Genomic DNA, 6,309 nt, shown 5'->3' on the forward strand with positions numbered 1-6,309 from the left:
AAGAAGAGAATACTTTCATATAACTTATTCACTCAATTGCTGAATAGAAACTCCTCAGCCTCACTTCAGACTTAAATAGTTTTCTGGGAATGGAGCTCAGAAATCTGCTTTAAAAAAAAATCTGGTCATGTCCATTTTGAAAACCCTGTGGAGTGGGTAGCAATAGTTAAAGTGTTATTTAGTTTGAAATCTATGTTTTTACATAAACCATGAACATGCTTAAAATATAGCATTTTCATTTCCATTTATAAATTAGTGTTGTTCAAAAGTCTGAATTCCTTAAACAGTGGACCAGCAGAATAAACTCACTTTCGTCCACTGCAGAAAATGGAGACCTAAGGGTTCTGACAGGCTGGACTAACCTACAAGTAGTGTAGCCATTTGGAAAAAGGAAGTCATAATCTCTGTGTCATATCTTTATTACACTGTTCTCCAAAATGATACAATCTGTAAATTAATAAGTGTGAAAACAAGAAATAAAACTACAAAAACTTTAGCATGTATGAAAAAATTTTGATGTTGGGCTAAGAAAATCTTTAAATCCTCAAATGCTTAAAGCCAAAGAGGAAAACATAGATACATTTGGTTATATCAGTATATCTTGTATAGCAAGATGATATAAGTAAAATTATTACAAATTACAACAAAGAAACTATTTGTAATTCATTCAGTTGGGGGAGAATTAATAAGTCAAATAATAAAAATAAGCACTCTATAAGACAATGAGTAAAAATGAGCAAATAATGTAAAACCAGCACTTACAGAAGAGGCAGTTCATGTGTCAAATCTTAGTATCCAGGAAAATTCACCAAAAATGTCTTGAGTTTGATTATATCTCTGATTTGGATGAACATATAGGAAAATAGATATTCATAATCTGCTGTTAACTAGATCTGTCTTGATAGATACCTCTGAGTTTTCCCTCACGGGTTGCTGTTCACTTTACACTTTTAGTCCACATCTTGCCTAGAAGTGGAACTGCTATTGATGGGGAAATAGAATTAAGAGCACAACCTCCTCCCAACCCAGAAAACCTCCCCACAAAGTTAGACCAGAATGAAAGCACTTATTATTGAATAAGCATGAAACCAGAACGTGTTTGTCACAGGCAATATGCTAAGAGATTGTAAAAACAGGAAGAAATCTTACCCTTTCTTATAGCCCAGCAGATCCGACCCGTTCCATGCGTGTTCTCAAGGTACACAATAACTAGCCCTCAGATAAGAGGGCTTATCAGCCCCATTTTTCACACACAGTGAATCTTCAATTCACTTAATAACTGGGGTGACCGTTTGCATTAGCTAACTGAGTTTATCCAAAGGAAAAATAAACTTCTTATTCTTTAGGGCAGGAGGAAGTTTTACAAGTTGGCATGAGGCTTCCACCAAAGTTAGGCTTCCCCCTCCCACAGAAACTGGGTGATGGATGATCACATTTCAAAGGGATGGCTCCTAGGACCTTGACAAGCTGTTGAGAGACATTTAGCTTTAAAAATGATTTACATACATTCCAAAGAGACAGAGAAAGAACTTACAAGTTTTCAAGTGTAAATACTCTCAGAAAAAAGGGAGAGCACAGGCAGGGAGAGTCTCTTCCCTTATTTTCCACAAGGAGAATCAAGCCTCTTAATACTTTTAATTTGTATTTGCCCTTACTATCAACTCTGGGTAAACATTGGCTTATGTGTACGAAGGAGAATATGGAGGAGCTTGTTCACTGCAGCAGTGATTGGATAGACATGCAAAATAATTAATCTGAATGTTTATCTGTAGTGGAAAAATGAAATGGACGATTGGATACCCATACAAGGAGTTACTATGCAGCAGTATAGCAACAGTTATATAAAAATATGTATTAAGAATTTAAAGACTTTGTACAGCTAAATACCAAGTTCCTGATTATAATTGCCTCAGAGAAAAGCTAGAACTGTGGATATTGGTCAAGGCTGACTTGAGCTGTTTAGATAATGTTTACAGTTTTATGGTACAGTTCATTTTACATTGGTCAGTATGTTCCCTACACTACCACTGAAATGAAGAGGAACATTTCCATTTAAAACATAATACTTAGAAAAATAAAAGCTGCTTTGAATGATCTTTACTACATTTAATAACATCACTTATAATTTGGCCCTTTTTGGATCTTACATATATTAGTTTACTTGCTAAATCAGTTAACTTTCCTAAGATTAATAGCTGAACTTATTCAGCTCAGAGTTTAAAATGTACATCTACATTCGCATGGGGTGAATTTTTGCTGCTCACTCTTGCCAGTGTTCAAGAATAAACAATTGTGCAATTTAAAGAACAGGATTTATTCACATGTGAAATCATATGAACTACCCATTTCTTTTCCAAAACTGGATTTTGTTTTGAAATTTGAATATAGAAAACCACTATTCTTTTTATTTCTGATTCTCCAAGTTCTGTGTGTATGGTGGGATGAGGAGGTAGGAATGTAGATGATATAGGTTAGAGTTACATATAAAATAATGCTAGAGGGCTTCCCTGGTGGTGCAGTGGTTGAGAATCCACCTGCCGATGCAGGGGACACGGGTTCGTGCCCCAGTCCAGGAAGATCCCGCATGCCGCAGAGCAGCTGGGCCCGTGAGCCATGAGCCTGCGCATCCGGAGCCTGTGCTCTGAAACGGGAGAGGCCACAACAGTGAAAGGCCCATGTACCGCAAAAAAAAAAAAAGATACTGCGAGAACTACATAAATATTAGTAAATCAATCTATTGCCTCTGAAAAGTCATCTGAATTCCATCTGGCATTGTCCTACTAGTCCATTAGCATTTCCCAAATCAAACTAATTATCTTTCAATCTTCTTTTCACTGCCAAACCTGCTCTAGAGGTTGAAGTGTTTATATATTACAAATTTTATGTTCACTCTAAGTTAACATGTGATGCTATCTTTTAGTAGTATGATTATTTTGTTGATCTTTGTGAACCACGCTACATTTATACCTGCCATTTCCCTCCCTTTAAGAAAACTTTGCTTTTGAGTTTTTAGTATAGCTTTAGTCATACTGTTATTGTGATTTGAGAGCCTACAGAACTTTAAAGAAATACAGTAATTGCTTTAAGTGAAGTCATAATAACATTGGTTGAAACTGGCTTCAATTTCAATTCAACATAATGCTTCACTGTCTGTCTGTGGTTTAGAGATGAAATTCTGAGGATTTCTTTTATTCATTACAAACTGACATACTCTCCAAATTTTTTTCTCTTATGGAAATTTAGTACTATAAAGTACTGTAGTACTTTCGAGCCAGTTTGATTCAGAATGATTATAATAGCTGGGAGTAGAATCTAATTTTTGTAGCATAACACCTTTAAAAATTGAATATATACTCTAGGTATTTTTTGTTGTACTACTTGAGCATATTTCTAGTCAATTCTATTTAACAAGGTGATTAATGATAAATTCATTGCCTGTTGCAATTGATGTGTGATATGTATAATAGTTGTCTCTACAAAGAAAGGAATTATGATTAAAATAGGAACTGATGACAGGATAGATAAATGGGCCATTCCTTAAATACATATAAAGCTAAGCATATTATATTCTAAAATAATGGTCACTGTTAACCAAAAATCAACTTATATTCAAAAATTTAAAGACCCATCTCAGTATAAAATGAAGACTGATTGGTAAATCAATGTTAAGTTTAAAATATTATGTTCCTATGATTTTAATTTATATATTATAATATTTCAATGTTTTGTCACCATACACTTTAATTTACCTATAAAAGGAACATGAAATGAACACTTCACTCTGTAGCAGACTTTTACATGACTCAATGAAGGACCCCAAAGAAGAATTTACTTCCTGTAAATTTTTAGATAGTTCTAGGATGAACCAACCTAAGCTGAATCAAGAGTATATGAGGGCTTCCCTGGTGGCGCAGTGGTTGAGAGACCACCTGCCGATGCAGGGGACATGGGTTCGTGCCCCGGTCCAGGAAGATCCTAAATGCCGTGGAGCGGCTCGGCCCATGAGCCATGGCCACTGAGCCTGCACGTCCGGAGCCTGTGCTCCGCAACAGGAGAGGCCACAACATTGAGAGGCCCACATACCACAAACAAAACAAAACAAAACAAACAAAAACAAAAAAAGAAGAGTATATGAAATCCACTCCTGTACCCAGCTCTTTAACTTGTTGTTATTTAAGACTATCCTGAGTTGTGGGTGCCAGACAGAATCTGATGTGATAACTAAGACTTCATTCAAATCAATGGTCATGTGCAGGCATGTGCTACCATTGGAATGTCAGCACCAAAATCCTTACTTACAGTTCAAAGGAGACAACGAAAAGTTTTCTGCTCTCCTTTAATTCCCCATGTAATATATTAAATCAACAGGTAAAGAAGGGAAGTGATATTTATTTTCTTCTTAAGGAGCTGGACAAGCTTCCAAATGGCTACTTCAAGTAGTGATATTTTTGGAACTGCACATTATGAAAGAGTCTGTCTTTTAACCTTTACTAAATGACACATTTGTAAGTACATTTTTGAAGCCTTCTTATTCTTTTCAAACCAAGGTTAATGGTGAACTTGAAAGAGAAAATGAAATAGGTCTGTCATATGGAATTACCTACGAGCTTCTGCACCCACTCAGTCTGCTTATACTAGAGAAGAAATTTAGCCAAATCCTGCTAGGTCCTTAAATGTAATTTTTCTTTCTGTTCCCAGGCCCCATGTTTTAAATAAAATATCCAATATGCCATAGTTTGTTAACTCTGTTCTAACATTAGTTTTATAAGTCACTTTAAAAAGTTGTAGCTCATTATTTCAAAAGCAGCATTAGTTTACAGGAAATTAATGTTAACTCTTTAAAGAAGAAGTCTGAAATAAAGATGAGGCATTATACGTTGAATTCAAAATCATTGTCCTATTTAATAACCATGATCGCTTGCTTCTGAAAAAGCATTTTGATGTATAACAAGATAATTTGCCATTTTTAGGAAAAATCACATTGTTAACTATGTCAGAACTTTATAACCAGGTCAGAATTTATACAAAGATATCAGAAAAAAAAAAGATAGGAAGGAAACAGCAGTGAAAATTTTACCAAGGAACAGCTATATAACCAACCATATTTCCAAGATTTATTTTATAAACCAGAGATGCATCAGAATTAGGAACTTAGGGAAGATGCACCCTGTTGTTAATTGAATTAGGTCCCCCACAAAAGAAATGTTGAAGTCCTAACCCCCAGCACCTCAGAATGTGACCTTATTTGGAAATAGTATGGTTACAGATGTAATTAGTTCAGATGATGTGCTGGCATAGGGTGACCTCCCAATACAATATAACTGGTATCCTCATAAGAAGATGGCCACATAAAGACATAGACAGGGAGAATGCCATGTGAAGACAGAGGATTGGAGTTCCTTGACAGCTACAAGTAAAGGAACACCACAGATTGCCAGCAAATCACCAGAAACCAGAAAGAATCAGGGAAGGAGTCTTCTACAGGTTTTGGAGGGGGCACGGCACTGCTGAAACTTTGATTTTGGACTTCCAGCCTCCAGAACTATACACAATAAATTTCTGTTGTTTAAAGCCACCCAACTTGAGATACTTTGTTACAGTAGCCCTAGGAAATGAATGCACACTCCAATACCACTTCTACTTACATTATTGGTCAGAGAAAGCTCAGAATATTTTTTGAACCCAAGAACATTGCTGTTAGTAGCAGAAGGGCTTCTCAATTGCAGACTTCTGATCATTGTAGAGTTGTTTAATCTACTATTTAGTATTCATAACAATAACAAGTTATTCTTTAAGAGCTTCATTTAAGTTTTATTTGTTTGATTCCATTTAGAACAAGTTTCCTTCAAGGAAAAGTTCATTTTGAGAAATCTTCAAATCTTCTTAAGATAAATTTTTTTTAAAAAGATGTTAATTTTGCTCCATGTAGAATTGAGATGACAAAAACTCCAAAATCATGTGCAATGACATCTGTGATAGATAATCTTGAAGCCAGATATAATAAAGAATCTAAATAATAATAAGAAAAATAAGTCTTGGAGAAAAACCGAGTGTTCAAAACACATTTTTTCCATTAATCAAATTTCAAAACAAAAGACTTGTCTAGGATGTTGTAATGAGGCAATTTTCTAGTTTTGAGTGTGTAGAAACTAAGAATTTAAAGAACAATGTAGTTAAAAAGAGTGCTATGTTCTTCCAACCATTTTCAATAATTGAAGAGGAGAATTTTTTAGATTTTCACAAGTTATGAATTGTAGTAAAAATTCCTTTTAGAAGACATTAGTGAAAAAGCTTTTTTTTATTTCCTGA

Source organism: Hyperoodon ampullatus, assembly GCF_949752795.1.
Source record: "Hyperoodon ampullatus genome assembly, chromosome: 12".
Lineage (NCBI taxonomy): Eukaryota > Metazoa > Chordata > Mammalia > Artiodactyla > Ziphiidae > Hyperoodon > Hyperoodon ampullatus.